This window comes from Mustela nivalis (genome assembly GCF_964662115.1).
Source record: "Mustela nivalis genome assembly, chromosome: 2".
NCBI classification, from domain to species: Eukaryota; Metazoa; Chordata; class Mammalia; order Carnivora; family Mustelidae; genus Mustela; species Mustela nivalis.
The window spans coordinates 144,806,580-144,829,754 of NC_139021.1; the positions used below are offsets into that span (position 1 = coordinate 144,806,580).

General features: G+C 49.5%; 1 protein-coding gene across 2 annotated transcripts in view; it reads right to left on the reverse strand.

The window, feature by feature from the left end:
* GRID1 (glutamate ionotropic receptor delta type subunit 1) overlaps positions 1–23,175 on the reverse strand; it is a 691,195-nt gene that overhangs the window by 504,639 nt on the left and 163,381 nt on the right. The gene's annotated exons all lie outside the window — the stretch shown is intronic.

Consider the following 23,175-nt stretch of genomic DNA (forward strand, 5'->3'; position numbering starts at 1 on the left):
TTTTCAAATCAGGAGCCTGATAAAGTCCAAGACATACAGCCAATTGCTGTACAGATCTCGGGTCACCCCCATCTCTACTTTGCCCCCTCCGTCTCCTTTCGTTCCTAAAGAAGCACACCAGTGTTCCCCGGGGCCTTGGAGAGTCTTGAGAGGTTACCTAAAGATGCACATGTGAATGTGGGAATGTGGGTAGAGGGTACACACATCCGGAGACAGACACAGATACAGGGCTCAGCATCTCGATCTGGTTATTCCCTATGTATTCCTCTCCCCCTTTGCTTACTCCCTTACTCCCAAGGAGCATTTCCTCACTTCCCTACTCCACCAAAGCAGGGGGAAAAAAAAAAAAACCCTCAAAGAAAGTGTCACCCTACATTTGAGAAGATTCACGGCTAGTTTTTCGTTTCTCACTTCTGAGATTCTAGATGGATCCAGCTTGGGGGAGAGTAAAAGCAAAGGCCAAATGAAACTAAAAAAGCAAATTGGAAGGAGAGGGAATAGAGGATCAGGCAAAACTCGCATTAAGAGGGGTCAGGAGAGAGACGAAGAAATTTGGAGGAGCTCACGAAGGCAGGCTTTCCCCTCCCCGCTGGCTCACCACCCACAGACCACCCATCCTTCAGCCATCCTGCACACTCGAGAAGCCCCCCAGAGGGTAAGGGTCTGAGATGCCCTGTGTGGGGATGGGGGACCTGCCCAAGGTAGACCAGAGCTGCTGGCAGGGGCAGTGGTGGCCGTACCGCCATCGTTACATGTAACACACGAGCAGGAACGGACATGGAGACGGAGACGGACCTCAGCCTAACAAACACTGATTAAGCACCTTTTCTGCCAAACACTGGAGACACAGAGATAAGGAAATGATGGATGTAGATGGACAAATCAATATACTCATAGATACAGATGGATGGGAGGACCCATACTTTCTTGGTGGCCGTCCACACAGACACTTGCATACGTATGCACATGCGCAAACGAGCTGGAAGGACCTAGGGATGGACACTGAGTATGCTGGCCCAGGAGGAGGGGATGCCTGAGTCACTTCCTGTCCAGAGCACCCCCCCCACACACACCCTGCCTCCTGTCCTCTCCACCTCAGACCCCAGGGGGCCCTTCTGGACCTTTCCTTCCCCCTTCAACCTGCCATCATCCCACTACAGTGTCTGGAACTGAAGGATGGTCTTCATTTTGCCCACAAATGAACACATGAATGATTTTAGACAACTCAATCCAGGACATCCTAATAAGAGCTAATGGCTTAATGGTCAGCAACCAAGGCTCTGGAAATTTGGGAGTGTAAGGCAAACCCTGTTCCTACACCTGCACTGCCTCTCCTCTTGTGAGCTGTGTGATCTTGGACAGTCGCTCAGGTCTCCTGTGCCTCAGTTTTCTCACCTATAAAAGCAGGTGATGATCTTGCCATGAGGACAAAAAACAGATAAAAAATGTCAGGTTTCTGGCACAGTATTTTCCATGGCGTAGGTGATCAAAACACACTTCCTGAAGATCAGCCTTACGTCACATACATCAGAGACTTCCCCAGCTGTCATGCTAGAGAAGCAACCTCAGAGAGAGCCAAGAGCTTCAGCTATCGGAGCACAAACCCAATCCCACCCCACCCTAACTGCCCCGTAAGCTCTGACGGTCCCAGCAAAGGCAGCAAGGCTGCCAGGTGAGGCCCTGGGTGCTACCTGTGTGACCAAAGAGCAGGTGCAAGATGGGGATACTGTCTCATGCCCTCCCTAGCTCTCAGCCTTTGCATCCCTCCTCTGCCCTGGCTAAAGCCTTCTGATATCCCTACGCATGCACACACACACCTCTAAAGGACTCAGGACCCACCCTATGGGGATCCAAGGACCCTCAGCCCACCTGGGGATCCGAGGACCCTCAGCCCACATAGGCCCCATTGTCAGGTCTTCCTGGCATGCAGCTTCATATTATGGCAGGAACCTGAGTGTTTTGCCACAAAATAGCTAAGACCTTAGGAGCATTCTGTAATTCTGCTCAGCCTCAGTACCTTAGCTATAAAATGGGTATAATATCTTTTGCCTAAATGAAAAACAGACCAGGTGCAATAAACCCTTCTTGAATGAATGGGTGGATGCACAAATAATCCAACCAAGAGAGAGGCACATAACTAATAGCAGTGGGTTCCCTTCCCTGGCTGATCTGGCATAGATTTGGTGCGACAGCCCTGCAAAGTGGGCTCTGGCCCGGTCCCCACATTGTCCTCACTTCCCATAATGGGACTGCCATCCTGTCTTGCTCTGCCTACTTCCCACCCTGGCACACACACTGCTAACCAGCTCCTGAACTTGGCTCCGACTTGTCCCCTAGTTATTTTCAACCTTCTTTAACAGGAGCTAGTAGCCCAAATGTAACCCCGGCCTCAGCCTCTGGACTACTCTCTGCTAGTCCCCCCATCAGCCTGGACATCTGTGAACCCCACTCCAAATGCTACCACCTCTTGGATATCAGGCACACCACTTCTTCTCAAGCACACCACAGTCAAACCTACCACTGGTGCCACCCATCCACCCCCTTGCCTGCTCTGATGCCCTATTACCAGAGCTATGCTTCCTATCCCTGGAGCCAGCACTGCTCCGCCCTGCACCTGCCGGGAGTCCTGGCAGTCGTGACCATGACACTGAGACAGTGGGGAAAGGACAGCCCCGCAGATCTCTCCAGTGCTGAGATCATTGGCGCCAGCTGGTTAATGGTGCTGGGAGAAGCCAGACAAGGCTCATCTCACTTATGACATACACATCTTGAGTACCAGCTCCCATCCCCTCCAGCCAACTTAAGGGCATCACACAACCAACTGTCCCTTCTCTCCCGTATGCAGCATGCTCTTTACAGAGGCACTAGCTCAAAACACAGACACATCATCATGTCTCCTGTCTTTATAAAATCATACCTCCCTTGACACCACCATTCCTCCATGATTTTGTTCCCCTTTACAAGGAGATGTCCATAAAAGGTGTCTACACCTGCTGGCCCCACTTCCTGTCTTCCCATTCTCTCTTGAACCCACTTCCATCAGCTTTGGCCCCACCAACCCCCTGCAACAGCTCTTGTCAAGGATGTCAAGGACCTCCCTGCTGTAAATCCAACAGTCAACATTCACCCCTCTTCCTCTTCAACCCACCTGTCGCTGGATGAGCACCTTTGGATGGTGCTCATCCCACGCTCCCCTGAAATGCCTTCTTGGTCTCTCCTCCAGTTTTCCTCCTTCTTTCTTGGCTGCTTTTTTCTCCACCTCGTTGGCTGGGTTTGGGTGGCATCATCTGACACAATGACGTGTTTATTTATCTACTCTCCACATTTCCCCACTAGAATGGAGGCTCTATGAGGTCACATAGATTACCATATCCCCAGTGCCTAGAGCCATGCCTGACATATACGGGGTGTTTGATAAACATTTGTGAATGGGACCTTCAGGGAGAAAGAACTACCATTCTTGAGGACCAACAGGTGCCAAGCCCTGGGCCAGATGCTGGGGATATAGAGGTAGACAAAGCAAGGTTCTTGCCTTCAAACGTCACACGCTGGGAAGAAAGGGTAAGAGGACAGTAGAAAATGGAAACAAATTAAATACAGCGCAGTGTTAGAGGCAATATAGTAATCGTCGAGAAAAAGGCAAAAGAAGAAAAGCAGAAAAAGCACAGGGGAGAGGAGATCTACTATTACCAAGAACAACAGAGAAGATGTTCTCTGTGCTGGGTCTTGAAAAACCTATTAAATTCACTGGATTATAAAATGAAAGGAAGGGATTCCTAGGCAGAAAGACGGGCATACGAAAAGGCCCTGCAGCAGGAAAAGATGGAGGCATAAGTAGGGAGCAGGGTGCCACAGAGAATAGCAGCAAACATGGGGACTATGGAGAGACAATACTGGGGAGGAAGGGAAGGGAACGTTAGGAAGGGTCTTACATGTCATGCTGCAAACCTAAACTTGATCCTGAGTCAAGAGAGAGCCACCAAAGATTTCCCGGCTTGGATCTGACCAATCAGATTCATCTTCCCAAGTCCCGTCTCTAGGCCATAGGAGTGGATCAGAGAGAGAAAATTGTTGACAGGTCACTGTCATACTAATCTAGGTAAGAAATGATGAGGGTATGCAAGGATGGGGATGGAGAAAAGATAGATTCAAGGATGCTCAGAAAGTTCTGGTGACCAGCCAGCAGCGTGCCACTACAGAAAGGAAGGAATATCACCCAGGTGACAGGGGTGCCACCTGCCAAGCCAGGAGGGGACCAGATCTGGAGGAGAAACAAAACAGTGAGTTCAGTCCCAGGCACACAGGGCAGAGCCTCCATCGTGTCCCTGTCTGGTGGTTTGTGCCTATAAGCAGGAAATACTGCCATTCCGCGGTCCCCCACCCAGCCTTCAGGGAGAAAGATGAGCCCATCTTCTAGAACAGTAAGAAAAGCCCAAGGAAGGAAAATGCTGTGTCTGCTCCTGAAGAACTTGTTTTAAACACGCAATGAGAAGGGTTATTTAGACCAGTTATAGTGCATTTTCTTTTCCCTACTCCCTCCAATTACGGCTGGTTTCTGAGCCACCCCATGGGAAAATCTGGCCCAGCAGCCAACTTACTTCTCTGGTGGCTTGAAGCAGAGGAGTGTGTGTGTGTGTGTGTGTCAAAGAGAGAGACAGACAGAGGGGGAGAGACAGAGAAAGAGACAGAGATGGAGGAGACACAGAGGAAGAAAAATAGGGAGGACGCTAGTCCATCCTGATGAAAACGCGTTGCCTCCAGGAAAAGACTGTGTCTCAGCCTTGAGGGGCACGATGAGTGACGTAAAGGTTTTCAAGGAGGAGGCCTCTGCCTTCCTGTAAACTTTCCTGATGTTTCATTTCAGAAATCAAGGCAACTCAACAAAAACCAAATCTTTTCCCACCCAAAGTCAGTTCCCCTCATGACAAGGTCATGTGACCAGTTCTCTTAGTGGCCAACTCTCCAGAAGCCAAATCACAAAATCCCCAAAAGGCTATAGTGAGGATTTTAGCCTCATCTTGCCCCTCCTCCCATCCCCATCACTTGCATACAAACCAGCAGGGGAGGGATGGGCAGGAGGTCTACATCCAACCAGAGACAAGGAGGCGAAAGCAAAAACTTGGCAAAACCTCTTCAAGCATTCGCCAAACTGGTCAAACTGGTTATCCAGTGACTTGCTCTGAGGGCACACTGGCCTGGCTTTTGGCAAATTGGTGCAGGGCCCCTGGGGAGCCCAGCCAGGGGGTGCCCATCCACGCCTGAGAACTCTGCCCACGGGCCATGAGGCTGCAGCTGGTGAGCCCCACAGAGGGTTTCCGGCAACTGCGCCAGAAGGCAGACCCATCAGACACCTCACTCCCACATGCCTGCCTCCAGGTGACCCACATGTAGCTTGTTCCTCAAAACCATGTTCTCTACAAGGTGGACCAGGGGCCCCTTAAATGAAGCAGCCCCTCGTTCCACCTTCGGAGCCTGGGAACCACAGCCAGGCCTTTCTAGGCCTTTCTGACTTCGAGAGACTGTTTTCTCTCCCCTCCCCAGTGGACCTTCCTTCCAGCAGACACTTTCTCCCCAGCATCCCAGCTTAATTCTGAGTGGAGATCCTAAAAATTCAGTGCCATGACAAGGAAAGCCTCAAAACATTTTCTGACGGGAAGGATTTTCACTTCCAACTTTGAGCTGAGGGCCTTGACTTTGGGTGGGCAAGCAGAGGCTGCAGGGTCTGGTCCATCCTCAGGTCCTACTCCAGGGTCCCAGCCTGGCCAGACCAGAGAAAGTAATGGAAAGCACAAGGGTTCACCAGATCAAGCTTGGGAGCCTACCAGTCTCCGGAAACTGACCCCGCCCTCTCCAACCTTCTCCCTCTAGGGACCCAGCAGAACACTTAGCCATTCAGATTCACTGAGGCTGTCCCTGAGGATATGCAGGCCACCCCCACTGAGGCTACCTCCTCTGATTCTACCACAGCCCGAGGGGGAAGCCCTTCCGTCCTTAGCTTTCAAGGGAGAAAACTGGTTCAGAAAGTATCCCTCTCTTGCTTGAGGTTACATAATTTGTAAGAAGAGATCCACAGTATAATTTTGGATTTCACCTATCTTAACAGGTGGTATTTCGTGGATCCCCAAAGCCCCTTTTTGTCCTTGGGTCCCCTGGTCACTGCTCCAACTGGCCATGGGACTGTGTCCCTCTGGCTATGGGAACGTCTTTACAAAGCCCGGGGCCGTAGCTCACATAAACCCTGCCCTGCCCCAGGCCCACCCATCATCAATAGCGGCAGATGACCCCGCAGCCCAAACCAGTGAATCACATCTAAATGTTGGCTAGGATCACAGCCACCTTAATCAGGAGAGTCTGACAGTGAAAAGTCACCACACAACCATCCCTAGACAAACCTCCAGGGGATCACGAGGAAGCCCATCTTTCCCCATCCAGCCCCATCCAGATCCCTCTGCTGCACAGGGGCAGGGAGTGTCCCAGGCTCTGGGTCCAGAGAGACTCCCCAAAGGATCAGCACCACTCTTCAAGACCTAGGCATCCCTAAGAAAATGGAGCGCCATCAACCTGAAACAGGCAGAGCTATGTGGGGCCCACTGGGGCAAAACAGAGCAAGAACAGGGCTAGACAAAGGAAGGGTGCCCAGGTGGGCACCAAACATGAAGTGACCCGCCATCAAGCCGGTGAAAGGGAAAATCCAGCTCGCACACGGGAAGGAGACCCAGAGAACATGAGGGCTGGCACCATGAGAGGGGTCTTGGAGGGATCATCTCAATTATTTCTCTCCTCAATCCCACGAGCAGATGTTCCTTTTCCCGTTTTACTGACACACTGAATGGAGACCCCAAATGATCAAACAGCTACCCGGGGTCAGGCTTGGCCTTACTCTCTGTGGGGAAAGTGACTCTGAGTTTCCAAAGGCTGTCCTCAGAGTGCTTCGTATTGACCATGTCCCAAACATAATGAGAACCTCTGGTCTGCTAAGCACAGAAGTCCTGTCCTAGGGTCACAAGGGCAAGGACCACTTGAGAGACCAAAATTATTAACACCATGTGCTCCCTGCTCCAAGCTGTGCTGGGACAAAGGCATGGGCAGCAGGAAGCCTTACAGGAGAAAACCCATGTGCACCCACTCCTGAGCGTCCCCCCACATACTCCAGAAAAGACCCCGTCTCCTGCAGGGCTCCAGGCAGGGGCAAGGCAGCTACCAGAGTCTTCTCCACCACTCAAGGACAGGCTTTGAAATTGGGCAGTGCAAGTCATCTGAGACTGGGATGAAATCACCAGAAGTGCTCTCCGGGGTGCCAGCAGCACCCCCTGATGGGGGCCTAGGGAACCTGGGGCCAGACCACAGAGGCCACAGGCCCTGACAAGGACCTGGTAAGCTCAGAGCAGACTAACCTGGAAGATTCAGGGTGGTGCTGAGGTCCAGGGCAGGCAGGGGGGCTGGTCCTCAGTGGATGCCAGCCATGTGGAGGGCAGCTAGGCCCAGAGCTTGCTCCCTCAGGCACACAGGCCATGGTCAGGATGATCTTTGATGCTCAGACTTGATGTCAGGGGGCTCCTGACCAGCCTTTGCTGAACTGGACGAGAACAGGTTTCTTTCTTTTTTTTTTTTAAAGATTTATTTATTTATTTATTTATTTGCCAGAGAGAGAGATCACAAGTAGGCAGAGAGGCAGGCAGAGAGAGAGAGAGGAGGAAGCAGGCTCCCTGCCGAGCAGAGAGCCCGATGCGGGACTTGATCCCAGGACCCTGAGATCATGACCTGAGCCGAAGGCAGTGGCTTAACCCATTGAACCACCCAGGCGCCCCCAGAACAGGTTTCTAAGCATGGCCCACTTCCTATGCCCCAGGTACCCATGGGCACCTGCGAACCCACACATCCTAGGCTCCATCCAGCACCAGCACGCTGCTTTGACAAAGAAATAAAAATAAAAATAAAAATGCTCTTCATCTTCTCTCAGGTCTTCTGAACATTTTGTTCTAGAGAAAATGTCCTGAGATGCTAAACACCAGATGGCAACAGACATTCCATGGCTCCCTGGGACCCTCAAGCCAAAAGAAATTCAGGTGTGACCTACCGGTGAGAAGTGCCCTGGACTTGGGGACTTGCCGCTTTGGGGAGGCTTCCAGGGGAGGCTGACAGGAGCCTTGTACGTCAAGGTCATGTGTACCAACACCACAAAAAAGTCATGAACTCATGGCCACGGACATTCTCCCCACAGCTCTGGGAAATGTGCACCAGGCACTGGCAAGAGGTTCAGCAATAAAGAGCTGGCTGTCTGCATCCAGCACAACTCTGCCCAGGCCGCCTGGCTGGGGAGAGAGAGGCTGGCCTTGGTGGTGCAACTGCAGGGGGCCCCAGGGGCTGATGGGCAACACCCAGAATAGGGCTCAAGTGACTTACCGGATACCTGGAATGGTCCCTGTAGTTTCCATCATCTCCCAGCAGAGCTACAGGGGCAGGACACATTCCCTATGCCCCAAGCCTCAGTCCAAAGGAAGCTTACTTTTGACCCCCACTGATGTACTTAGCTATCTGCACCTGCCCATATGACCAGCACATGAGGGCCCCCACTGCAGCCACCACCTTCCAGCACTGGGCAGCCAGGCTGGGGATGGCAGAGCTGAAGAGCCCTGCATCCAGCTGCCTGTGGAGCCCTGACCACTGCCACTCAGAAAGGCAGATAAGTGGCTTCCCTTGTACGAGGATGTGAACCCACGGAGGAAGGCAACAACTCAAAGCCCTACTAGCGGAAAGGCAGGCAGGTCTCTCTGGGAGTGAGACAACTTGGTAAGACAAGAAGGAAACAGTCATGGTGGGTCCAGGAGAGGGTGAGGGAAAGACCCCTGTGCCGCTGGATAGGAGGGGCACTAAGGAATTAGAGTAACAAGCCTACTCTTCTTTAGAATGTGGACACTTGAAGCATTTGGAGAAAACTACGGACTTTTCTCTAAGAAAAGGCAGAAAATGCACATGCGTGAACACACACACACATAGGCATACTTTTCCATACAATTTCAAGGAGCTCATGGAAGCTATGAACCCAGGAAGAGAAACTTGGAATGAGAGGAAGTCCTATATATTTTGTGCATTAGTAAGAACAGTATTATTAGTCACTTCTTGCTTCCTTACTTACTTATTCTCTGTCTCCTACATTAGGCTATAAGCACCATGAGGGCAGGAACATTGACTCAGTCGTTCTCTGAATCCCCAGGACCTAAAACAGAGCTAGGCATACAGAAGGCACATAATAAATACTTGCTGGATGAACAAATGGATCTAGAACTTTGTGCTTTGGCACTTAGAAGCTGCTATGGCCTTGCTCCCATTAACTGGGACAAACCACAGAAAAGATGTGGACTTCCTTATGAACTTGACCTGGCCGCCTCAACATTCCCCAGGCCTTTCACTAGACCCTGGCATCAATTCTACATCAACTTCCAAAGAAGCGGAAGGCCCTGGAACCCAGGGCTAGCCCTCCCCGTTGGGATTCTGGGGTGAGACATTGGGGCATGCAGAATTCAGGGTCTGCAGTCACTTCCCAAAAGCCTGGCCATGCAGAGGCTGCCCACGGCCCCCAGAGCCTCGCCTGTACACCTCTGCCTCTGGGCCTCGGGATTGCAAGGCAGGGATGGGGGTTCCACATCGCTCACCATTGATCTCCACTAATGAATTTCTTTGTGGAAAGGAACAAACTGCTCCACAGTGAAACCAGCCAAGGCCGCGCCAGCACGGCAGCCCGGTGTCTCGGGCATGCTAATTACCGCCCTGTCTGAGTACATCTGATGGGCTCCCCCCAGCACTGTTCCATAACCGACACACTAATCTGTCCCCACCTGATGGCTTCCAAGCAGGCCAGAGGCTTACTAATCAACCCTAATGTGGACAGTTGAGGAAGGAATAAAATTATAACACTGAGATTAAACACCGTGATGTCAGCTCCTGGAAGATCATGATTCACTTAGCTTCCTGTGTAGTGCATTTCAAGGCCTATTAGCTGAGATCGCTCACTGCATTCAGGGCCCCAGATACAATCCTGACTGTTCCACCCTTTCTCTCCCATGTGTGACAGAATTCTAGCGAGCCAGCATGACTCACTTATGTGGTGGATGTCATACCGATGGATTATCAAACTAACACATCTTGGGAAACCATAAGGGCTTGCGATTGTTTGAATGAGTTCGGGCATGGTGGTTTCTTTGGCATGGAGACAGAAACCCTGTGACAGGCAGCATGGTATCTGGAAAGGGCAATGGAATTTGTTTAACAGCTTTATTGAAGTGTAATTGATATGCAGTAAGTTGCAAATAGAACAGTGTACCAGCTGAAACACTTCTGACATAGGTATCACCCCAACTAGGACGGTGAATCAGGGTCAAGACCCCCAAGGCTTCCTTGTGCCCCTCACCGATTCTTCGCACCCACCCTGTCCCCAAGCAACCCCTGATCTACTTCCATCACTACGGGTTAGTCTGCATGTTTTAGAGTTTAATGGAAATGGAATCATTCAGTATGTATTCTTTTATGTCTTCTTTCACTTAATTTAGTCATTCTGAAAATTCCTCCATGCTGTTGCTTTTACCAATAAGTGTCTCCATTTCATTGCCAAGTACTTCCACTCTACAGATGTGCCAAATGTGTGGCCCGCCACTTGTTGATGGACCTTTCCGTTGTTTTCCATGTGGGACTATTACAAACGAAGCTGCTCTAGAAGTCTATGTAGACATATGTTTGCATTTCCCTTGGGTGAATACCTATGAGTACAACAGCTAATACAGTTGGTGTAGGCTAACTGTTTGAGAAGCTGCCAAACCCTTGCTCCAAAGGGGCTGTGCCATTTTATATTTCCACCAGCAGATATAAGAATGCCAGTTGCTCTGAACCTCACTAACAGTTGATATTATCCTCCTTTTCAAATTTGAATCACTCTAATAGGGATATGGTAGCTTTTAGTTGTGGTTTTAATTTGCATTTCCCGAATCACCAAGAAGCATCTTTCCATGGGCCTGTTTGCCATCCATATATCAAATATCTTGACCGTTCCTCATTGTGGTGTTTTAAGAGTTTTAAGAGTTCTTTTACATTCCATGTGTGATCCCTTCATCAGATATGTGGTTGGTAAATATTTTCTCCCAGACTGTGGCTCGTCTTTTTATTCTCTTCACAGTGCCCCTCAAAGACGTTAATTCTTAAAGAGGTCTTAGAAAGCTCTTAATTCTTAAAGAGGTCTTAATTTTCCTGAAATCCAGCTTATCAGTTTTTCCTTCTTTTACAGATTGTGCTTTTGGTGTTGTGTCTAAGAAATCTGTGCCTAACCCAAGGCCATGACAATTTTCTACTGTGCTTTCTCATAGAAGCTTTATAGTTTCGGGTTTTTCACATCTGCGATCCATTTTTTTACTTGTATTTTTTTATATATAGTACACGGTATGGATTGAAGTTTCTTTCTTTGCACATAGATACTTGCTTGTTCCAGCACCATTTGTTGAACAAAATATAGTTTTTCCATTGAGTTACCTTTGTACCTCTGTTGAAAATCAATCATCTAGATATGCGGGAGTCCATTTCTGTGTTCTCTGTTCTGTTCTAGGGGTCTACCCAACTATGTTTACATCTGAAACACACTGTCTTCATTACTGTAGCTTTTTTAATGTTCTGAAGTCATGGAGTTAGTCCTTTTCAAAGTGGTGTTGGCTATTCTAGGTACTTTGCATCTCCCTATGAATATTAAAATCAGTTTGTCAATTTCTACTCCACAAAAAAGCATGCTGGGATTTTTATAGGGATGCATTGAATCCATAATTTGAGAAGAACTGATACATTAATACTAATGAGTCTTCCAATCCATGAACACAATGTATCTCTCCATTTATTTAGGTCCTCCGGTATCTTTTGGTAGTGTCACATAGTTCTCAGTGTACAGGTCTTGCTGATTTTTGTCAGACTGATCCCTATGGATTTCACAATTTTTATGCTATTATAATAAATGGTATGATTTTTATTTTGACTGAAATTATCCATTGCTAGTATATAGATACAATTGATTTTTATTTATTGATTTTACATCACAATGTTGCTAAACTCACTTATTTCCAGTAGCTTTTTTACAGATCATATTGAATTTTGAACATAGGGGATCATGTCATGAGTAAATAAAAAGTTTTAGTGTTTCCTTCCTAATCTAGATTTTTTTTTTTTACCTAATTCCACTGGCTAAAATCTCAGGTACAATGCTGAATAGATGTGATGAGAGTGAACATCTCCGTCTTGTTCCTGATCTTAAAGAGAAAGTATTCAGTCTTTGGCCATTAAGTATAATGTTAGTCATAAATGCCCTTTATAAGGTAGCGAAATTCCCTTATGTCCCTAGGTTACTGAGGGTTTTAAGAACAAGATGTTGGATTTTGTGAAATGCTTTTTTTCTGAAACATAATCACGTGATTTTTCTTTTAAAATCTACAGTCACAGGGAATCAGATCCATTGAATTTTTAGTGCTAAAGCAAGCTTGCATCATTGGCTGAGTAAGTCCCACTTTGTCATAATATATCATCCCTTTTCTATGTTCTTGATAATATTCTTTTTTTTTTAAAGATCTTATTTATTTATTTGTCAGAGAGAGAGAGCAAGAGCGAGCACAGGCATACAGAGTGGCAGGCAGAGTCAGAGGGAGAAGCAGGCTCCCTGCAGAGCAAGGAGCCCGATGTGGGACTCTATCCCAGGACGCTGGGATCATGACCTGAGCCAAAGGCAGCTGCCCAACCAACTGAGCCACCCAGGCATCCCAACTCTTGATAATATTCTGCTGAGGATTTTTACAGGTCTGTGTTTATGAAGGATATTGGCTAAGTTTGTTTTTTGTTTGTTTTGTTTGTTTGTTTTTGTTTTGTAATGTTGTCTGTTTTAGTATTAGGATAATACTGATCTCATAGCAGGAGTTGGGAAGCATTCCCTTCTCTTCAATTTTCTGGAAGACCATATAAAATTGATAATACTTACTTCTCAAATATATAGCAGAATTCAACAGTGAAACCATCTTGCTCTAGAGTTTTCTTAGAGGTTTTTAACTACATATTTGATTTCTTTATCAGATACAGGGCTGTTCAAATTTCCTATTCTTACAGGTGCTTTAGTAGTTTGTGTCTTTTAAGAAATTTGTTCATTTCATCTTGTTTGTCAAATCTGTTGGCATGAAGTTTTTCACAATATTCTCTTGATATTCTTTTAATGCCTGTAGAATCTGTAGTAATGTCACTTTTCTCATTCCTAATGCTGATAATTTATGTTTTCTTTCTTTTTTTTTATTTTCTTGATCTGTCTGTCTAGACTTTTATCCATTTTATTTTCACAAAGAACCAGCATTTGGTTTCATTTATTTTTCTCTATTGTTTTTCTATTTTCTATATCTTTGCTTTCCACTTTGATCTTCTTTTTTTCTTCTACTCATTTCAAATTTCATTTGCTCTTCTAATTTCTAGCTTCTTAGGTGGAAAGTGAGATAACTGACTGAGACCTTTCTGCCTTTCTAAGAGGCAAAGGAACTTGAAGCCAAATAGCCATCGGTTTTTGTGACTTCTGGTTGCATGACCTCGGTCTAGTTAAATAACTATCTGCACCTCAGTTTTCTCAACTGGAAAAGGGGACCACTGTACCTACCTTTCAAAGCTGTTATGACAATTCTCTGAGATCAGATTTGATATCCAAGATCAAATTTTAAACCTAATCCTAGCACAGTACGTGTTCAATATGCACTTCTTCCCTTCCTATCACAAGCAATCATCCCCATCACTTCCTTGCGTGACACCTACAGGCATAGAAGTACCCCAAGCCACAGATACAGAAATTGATGCAGCCACAAAGTCCAGCAGATCCGACAGATTCATTCACAGATTGCAGAGACTAACTCCCAAGCAGAACCACCTGTTCCTTTGGATTAACTTCAGAGGTACAACCAGAAACGCAGAGATGGCTTTTCCAAGACACCAGGGAGCTTAGTGGCATCCCAGAGGATAACCAAGAAATGGCATCCCCAGGCCCCTTCCAACTTAACCTTAGCATTTGAACCCTCAACTAACAAATCCTCCAAGAACACAGATCCATGTGGGTTGTAGTAGGAAAAATACAATCTGGATCTATAACCTCAGACAAGTTACTTAACCTTCCTGAGACTCAATTTTATCACTGGCAAAATCTGAGACGTAGATTGAATACCTTACCCTAGTTCATGTGCACTACAGAGAATGGACTCAGACAGGCTGCACGAGAGCCCTGAGTGCTAAACCACCATCCAACACTGCTAATTATACTATCCTCCCAGGGTTTTGTGAGATTTAACAAATATATCCCAGGAGCCCAGCACTGAAGTAGGCCAGGAAATGTGAGGTCCCTGGGAGCAGCCAGCGGACGGGGGAGCCCCAGGCAGAACAGGTGATGTTCTTGGCAGCTGCACAGGTGCGGAGAAGCTCTGGAGCCACTCGGGGCTGCCCTAGTTCTAGGAGAGGCATTTATTCTGCAGGAAACATGCCGTCTGCTCAGACTGAGCTGAGCCTGGAGCTGACTTGCACCAGGAATTGGCCATTATTGGTTCATTTCCATATGGCAGCTTCATGGCTAATTTAATTCCAAAAGTGCCCACCACCCACTTCTAAGAGCTTCTCCTTTGCGGCTGCTACGTAAGACATAAAAGTAGAGATGTCAGAGGCCCAGGAAGCACCCTCAGTCCTACTAGTGCCAGGGAAATGAGTCTCAAAAGAAGAGTTCCAGGGCACCTGGGTAGTTCAGTAGGTTAAGACTCTGCCTTCAGCTCAGGTCATGATCTCAGGGTCCTGGGATCGAGCCCCACATCAGGCTCTCTGCTCAGCGGGGAGCCTTCTTCCCTTCTTCTCTCTCTGCCTGCCTCTCTGCCTACTTGTGATCTCTGTATGTCAAATAAATAAATAAAATCCTTAAAAAATAAAAAAAAATTAAAAACTAATAAAATATTTTTTAAAAAAGAAGAAGAAGAAGAAGAGTTCTGCCCATAGCTCAGTTGTTGGTGATGGCAGGTCTACATGGAAACAGGGTCTCTAGGCTTTTGCCCTGCCCTGCCCTGCCCTTTCCATCCTTTGCAGGCCATAGGAGGACAGATCCTCAAAGAGCACTGATGAGGGACACATACACACTCAACGTGACACACGTGACAAAATGAATATTAGAGGGAACGTGCGCGGTGCCCGTCCTCCCAACACACCAACAGGACAGAGGAAACTGGGGCTGTCGCACCCAGAGATACCTCAAGAAAATACTGGTGGGGCCCCCTGGGCAGGAAGGGAACAGAGTACCATGGGAGGGCATTCGAAAGAGAAATTTGGTTTTTACTTTATACACGCCAGTGTTGTTTATGCTTTTACAAAAATCAGAAAATCCGTCTTCTCTTTACCGGAGAAAACTGTTTACCTCTAGGAGCCACTGAGAGCTCATGCTTTGATGCTTGGGGTGAGGGGAGAGCTTGCAGCTGAGGTCACCTTCCAGGCCCCAGAGAGCTGAGCCAGACCCAGACACGGCCTCAGCTGTGGGGAGGGAGAGAGAAGGGACCTTGGGGGGACAAGAGCACTGGCGGTGAGGCCCCCCACTTGGGACCTCAGCAGGCTGGGCACTGATTTCTCTCTCTCTCTCTCTCTCTCTCTCTCTCTCTCTCTCTTTCTCTCTTTCCTTTGGCATGAGTGAATCACTGCCCTTCTAAGCTGGCAGTCAGTCCCTCAGGGAGCATCTGATGGCCCCCTCCCCCTCCTTAACCAATCTGCTTCCAATTCCTTTCTTTCTCCCTCACTCTCTCTCACACACACAGTGCACTAAAATTATGACTGTATACACCTCTGACCATGAACCTGCATTAGCTCCAATAGCAGGGTTTCCTCACTTCAGCACTACTGCCAGAAAGTAGTTTTGTTGTGCCAGAAAGTTCTTTGTTGTCAGGGGCTATCCTAGAATGCTAAACATCCTAGGATGTTTAGCAGTATCCTCGGCCCCCACCACTAGCACTCCTCCCCAAACTGTCTCCATGCATAAGCTAATAGTCCACTAAGAACCCCTGCCCTACAAGATAAAGACCAAACTTCTAGCTTTCCAGGCCCATCCTGTTTACCTGTAAGCCTATCTAACTTTGTCTCCCACAACTTCCAGATTCAGACAGTTGATGCTTGTCTATACTCAGACCATTCCCCTCCTGGAGCACCCTTGTCTCCATCTACCCAGATCCCCCCTCGCTGTCAGGGTCCAGCAAGGGTCCCACAGGAAGCCTCCTCGTGATTCAGGCCCTATGCCACCTATCTTCTTATAGCATAAACTAGGCTCTTCATAATTTCTGGTCACCTTCTTGTCCCCACCCAAGCAGATAATAAATACTGGGGAGTGGAACATGTGGTGTGGTACTACGCTGGCTTTCCAGAACAAAAAGCCAAATGTGTGTAGCACGTGCTGATCTCCATGGTGTAAACACTCACACTTGGCCAACTTCTGCTACCAAAGTGCTGTCACTGGCAAGAGGTAGCCCATGCACACAGGTTTCAGGGCACCACGCATGCCTCCCCACCTCACTGTCCCTGTCCCCACAACACACATGGGGGTCCGAGAAGCCTAGCTGTGTCAAGAGAGGCCCGGCCAGCATCCATGGCCACAGCCTGGCTTTGTGGCCCGGTCTTGTGACCACAGTGGCAGTTCGCTGCAGTTCTGAAGAGGTCCAAGGTGGACCCTTCAGCAGGAAAGCCTCTCCTGCAGTCCCTGTCCCCGGTACTAGGCTGCCCTTGGCATACCAGCCCTGTCCCGCAGGTCCGAATGGATCCTCACACACACTTCAATCTCCGCTCCCGAGCAGGCCAGGATAGTCGGAAGTCCAGAGGGAGAATGTGACCTTGAGCTGCCCTGTGCCCTCCAAGGACACTTTGTGCCCATGTGGAAGGAGGCAAATTGATCGATCTTTCTCAGTGACTGAGAGTGAGATTCACCTGTGCCTCTGACTCTAATTGCCCCAGGCACCTGAGATGCATGTGTGTGTCCATGCGTGTTTGTGTGTGTGCATGTGTGTGCATGCGTGTGTGCATGTGTGTGTGTGCATGCCTCCAGGTCTCCAGATCTCTGATCCTTTTATTTCTGTTACATCTAACCCATTTCTACAATAAGCATTAGCTCAGTGCCTCCTCCATGCTCCAGCCTCCCGGGGTAGGTCCCCACTCCCACCCGGCAGTCCTGCCTCCAGGACCATCTCTCCCATTTATCCCTTAGCCCTGGGCATCCCAGTACCTTCCTATGGTTGTTAGTCTGGAATGTTTCCACTTCACCCCTGACGACACCTGTCAGGTGGTTTCCCATGTTAAACACCCTCATCTGAGGAAGGCTGAGTCGGCTGTGTCTCCCTGACCTAATACGTCCTGTGTAACCTGGACACAAGGAGTCTAGAGGGAATGACAAAGCAAGGAGGTGAGGGACAGACCCTGAAGGCCCCAGGGGCCTCCTGAAGGGATCTGAACTTGACCCTTGAAGAGAGCAGGGAGCCACTATCTGGCTCTAGGCAGAGAAAACGGTAAACTCAGTGACTTTGGTGGCAGAGGGAGGGATGAATGGAGTCTTCCAAAATGGATAACACACAAATGCAGGCACACACACACATGCACACACGCACACACACAGGCTCCCAAGAGACCCCTTTCTCTTTAACACCCTCCAAAAGCAATGTAGATGAATGTGGAAACAACCCAAATGTCCACTGACAGAGGAACGAACAAACAGGAAATAGTGTATACACACAATGGAACCTTGCGTAGCCTTAAAAAGGCAGGAAACCCTGGCGCCCACTATGACACAGAGGAAGCCTGAGGACACTGTGCTGTAAGATATGCCAATCCCAGGACCATAAATACTGCTCGATCCCACCTGTGTGACGGCCCCAGAGCAATCACCAACCGGGAAACAGGGGTGGTGGACTGGGGCTGGGGGCGGGAGTTAGTGTTCTACAAGATGAAAAGAGCGTGGCAATGGACAGGGTGATTGATGCTGCCCAATTCTGGGAATGGACTAACTAACTAACTAACTCCCACTGAACTATACACTTAGAAATGGCTACCATGTAGGGGCGCCTGGGTGATGCAGTCGGTTCAGTTCAGGTCATGATCCCAGGATCCTGGGATCGCACATCAGAATCCCTCCTCAATGGAAAGCCTGCTTCTCCCTCTCCCTCTGCCCACCACTCACCTGGCTAATGCCCGCTTTCTCTCTGTCAAATAAATAACTTTTATATTGTGCATGTTTTACCATGATTTTAAAAATGGGGGGAGAAAAGGCAAATTGGGAAGTTCTCAGTGCTGAGAGATGAAGTAGAGACCTAGTGGTGGAGGGCTGGGGGTGGGGAGCACCTTGGTTAACAATGACTTGTCACCCAAAGGCTTGCCCCCATCTGAGGTAGATTAGAGACAAGGACCCTTCCTGCCACAGTGCCCTGGAGGACCCTGGGAGAGGGGAGCAGCCCCTTCTAGCCCAGACCAGCTCTGACAGCCAGACAGCTCCTGATTCCTGTACCATCTCTCCTGACGGGGGCCACTAAGAGGGGGATGGACCCCTCAGCTCACATCACCCTGCCCCAGCCCCCTCTACTACTCCTCCCAGAGCTTGGGGTCCCTCCCCATGGAGCACATGTCAGCCTGAACTCATCAGTACCAGACAGGCGTGATCCCTTCAGAACAGGCCACACCACAGGGACTGTCCCCCCGGCCACTGCCCACCCCCACTGGCTCCATTCCCAAATCATTTCTCAGGAGAGCTGCAGCTGACCTCCGAGGGCCCCTGCTTCAGTTCATCTGGTTCTCTGACTTTGGATTTTGTCCCTGAATTTCTGCCTAATATCACATTTCTCCTCAGCAAGATGGCAGCCAAGAATCTATCTTCCTCCCAGCCATCAAAAAACCAGGGACCAGAACAAGGTCTGTTCTCCTCCAAAAACACTTCTCTTCCTGCCTGCCTTATTTTGGTACCTGGCACCTCACCACTATCCTTCTAGCTTCCTCACTGGAAAGCAGAGTCCCCTGTAACTCAGCAACTCTGCTTTCTAGCAATCCATCCCACAGAAATACACAGACACGCGCACAAAGCGGTAGGCTCGACACGGGGCCGCATGCAAGTGCACAGTCTTGAGAAACCACCGAGATGAGGAAACGGAACAATAAACCAATAAACCATCCACCTGGCAGAACGCGAGGAGCACAGCAAGGGAGAACCAAGGGGGGCAGCATGGACGGAAAGTCCCAAAGCACCCCAAATACAAAACCCAGTCCAAAATAATACAGGAAGCATGATCCTGCTTCTGCTTTTGAGAACAATCATGCACGTGAACATGAATGTCTGCACGTCCGTGTGACGTGTCCAGGAAAGTCCTCTCCTTACCTCTGGAGAGGAGGGCAGGGAGAGGGGAGAGGGAGAAGAGGGTGCGTATAATTTTTCCCCTTGCTGTCTATGTCGCTTGCATTTTTTTCATGGGTATTATCACTGACATAATAAACTATTGCAAAGAAAAAAATCACAAAGAAAAAGAAAGCAGAGCAGTCTGCCCCTCCACGTTTCCTCTCTACCCTTGGGATTCGCAGCCCCTCCGCCACCTGGCTGGGCTCTCCATGTCGCCGTCCCTGATCCCAGAGATGAGGCTCCAGCCAGGTGTAATTTAGGCCAACCCAGAACACCTCTGCTTTCTCTCAGCCCACGTCCCACACCTGCCCACCCAACCTCACCCCTACTCACTCCACCCAGACTTAACTCGAACTCCGTAAGTCCTCCCAGGCTCTGTCAGGCAGGCAGATCTCACTGCCTGAAATTCAAATCGCCCACATAGCTTGGCCTCCATCACGAGCCTCATTCCCGCTCAGGGCAAGGGGGCAAAGGCCACACCTGCCTCGCTCACCTCCAGCTCCCCAGGGCCTCACACGGCACCTGGCTTTCAATGGGCATCTGTCCAATGGGACCAGACTGACTGGATTCAGGAGGCCACACTCCAAGTAACCTGAAACCCCAGAACAGGCAGCCATAGGTTCATTGATGTCTTCCAAGGCCAGCCTACAGGAAGCTCCATGGGCAGTCTGACTCCTGCTCTTTGGAAGCTCCTGCACCTCTGAAAATGGGACCCCCCACTCCCCCAGGCCATGAGAGAGCCACCCTCCACCATCAGCAAGCGTTGCTCTGCTGAGAGACAGCCAAACAAAAGCCGCCTCTACATGTGTGTTATTTAACATGAAGCCCGAGCTGCCCTCCCCCATTCCCGTCAAGGGTCTCAATGGCACAGATGAGGTTCCTCCGGGGGAATTCTTCACTGGGCCACGGAAGCCTGGTCCCTCCCAGGAGCCTGCCACCCTGCTTCTTTCTTCTCTAGGACTCAAGGATCCTACAATCTGTGGCTTCTTCCCCTCCGGGCTGCCAGCGGAATGTGATTACAGTGGTCCCTGCCACCCTCCCAGCCAGCACAGCCGTGGTGGCCTTGCCTTGACTTTCTAACTGCCACTTTCTCTACCTCAGCATCTGGGGGCCTCATTAGAAGCCTCTGCAAACCCGCTCTGCATGTGAGCAGGAAATAAACAAACAAATAAGCAAGCGGGCAGACAAGGCAAGCAGAAACAATTAAACCGAAAATCGAACGACAGCACGCAGGCCCACGTGGGGAAGGGTCTAGGGTAGCATGGAGGCCCTCACGGGCACTCCATCCAGCCCCTTGGAAGGTGACTTCCAGCCAGGAACTGGATAAACACGGGCCTGGAGAGGAGATGTCCTGCTATCCACAAGGAAACAGCATGGCAGGCGTGACCCTTAGCTTCTCGTCCTGCGTGGCCCTGTCACCACCCCCAGAGCCTCCAGTGGGAAACACGGGGTCAGCAGCTGCCACCAGAACCAAGACTCCCAGGCTTCTGCCCACAATGGAGAGCTGGCAGCACAACGCAATGACATCTTCATCTCTGCTCCAGGCGGAGGCCACGAGAGAGGCCAGCACACCCTGCTCTGTCCTGGGTCCCAGGGAGGAGCAGGAAAAGTGTGAAGTGGTCTAGAGCCAGAGGGAGCTCGATCCCTCAGATCCAGCATTTCATTCCAACCTCCCCAGAAGCCTCTGAGGTAAGCATCTTTATGATGCCCTCTACCGAAGGGAGAAAACTAAGGACGCAAAAGGTTTGTCAGTGTGCCCAGAGATAAGCGAGAAGAAGGCTGAGGCAGGAAGAATGGCCAAGTCCTCCAGCAGGCTCACCCCCAAAACCACCGCAGCCACTCCTGCCTTCACTGTGATACGAACACGCGCTCCTCCTGGGAAACTGCAGGGAGAACTCTGGCGTGAATGGAGCCTGTCTGAACTCTCCTCAGGCCCTGGGCGCTGGTTACAGAGACTCTCTCTACACACTCACCGAGGAGGAACGTGCTGGCAGAAAATCGGGGGGCTGCACACACAGGTTCGCTGCTGGAAAGGGGATCTTTGACTTCGTACGTCTCTGAAATCCGTAGAAATGATGATCACTGGTGTAACTAGAATCTTATACAGGCTTCCAGTTATGGAACGAGTAAGTCATGGGAAGCACAGGGAATATAGCCAGTAGAATTCTGACAGTGTTGTACATGACAGATAGGAGACACTCCGGCAAACACAGTATAACATACAGAGTTGTCCAATCACTCTGTCTCACACCTGAAATGAATGCAATGTTGTGAATCAATGATAAGTCAATTAAAAAATAAAACTCAAAGAAACAAAAGCTTCCTAGAAGAATAAAGGGGCAATGAAATCCCCCAAAATACAGCTTCTTTCATTCGCTCACTCATTGAATATTTATTGAACACCTACTATGTCCCAGGTGCCATTCTAAATGCTGGGTATGCAGCATCGGGCAACAAAACAGACAAAATCCCTGCCTATGTGGAACTCATATTCTCACTGGGGAAAGACAACACACAAAAAAATAAATAAGGGGCAGTGAATTTAATGAAAACAAATAAGGCAGGAAGAGAAAGGGGTACCAAGAGGAAAAGGAGTGCTATCTTCAAAAGAGTGGGGGAGGGAAGGCAGACGGGGTTGAATCCAGGTTCTGCAGGTGAAGAAGCAGCCTGCAGACATCTAATGTGTCTGTGGGAGGAGGGTCCCAGCAGAGGAAACAGCCTGCACAAAGGTCCTGAGGCCAGATGTACCTGGCATGTTCGAATAGTAGCAAGGAACTGGTAGGGGAATCAATGGGTGTGGAGAGCAAGTGCCCCTGACAGGGGGCAGGCCTGAAGGCCACTGTAAAGGCAGTAGCTGTTATTCCAGCACAAAATGGAAAGCCCTGGTGACCACAGTGGACCTTTGGATTGACATCTGAGGTTCCCTCAGGACACTTCACAGCAGACACACTTTTAAAGCAGAAGGTCCTTGCCCCACTATAGTATGCTGAGTGAGTGCCCAAGGCCAGGCTCGTCCACCAGCCCGGGAGGGAGGTGCTACTCTGTGCATCCTGGAGACAGGAAAACCAAGGCTCCAAAGAGTACACGGCTCACCTGGGATGCAGCAAGCAGTGCAACGGGGACTTGAACCTAGCTCTTCCTGACACGGAGGCCTGCGTTCATAACGACCAATGCCACTTCCCAAGGAGGTGCGAGCCATCATTTAGCAAGGGATGCAAAGCCTTCTCCAGCCAGCGAGCAGATGGTCAGGGCTCTCAGCCCTGCTGGAGATGGCTTTGGCCCGAATGCCCGCCACGGCTGCCAAAGGGCTTCCCGGTCTCATCCTGCCATTCCCCTGCCATCCATGCCTCCCTGTCCCACTCCCTCTCTCCCAATCAGCCACAGGGACCCTCTGGGTCCCCGTGAACCCTTTTAAGGAACAGAGAGGCAGCTAGAGGGAAGCTGCGCACAGGCCCCAGGGCTAAAGTGACCCGGCCCAGGGGCAGGTGACCTACAGTTCTCTCTTTTTCAAAACCGATGCTGCTTTCCTGGACAGCGTCCCGCACCTCTGCCAGGCTCTGCGGCACATGTCTGTCAAACCATCAAAGAGCACACAGCGGATGAGTGTATTTTATTGCCTGCCACTTACACCTCAATATAGTTCATTACCAAGAAATGAAGGCACTCTCTTGACGTGGCTCCTAATAGGAAACAGGCAAGCTCTTCCTGACAGAAGGGCAGGAGATGGTTCTGTTGAGACCCAGTAGAGG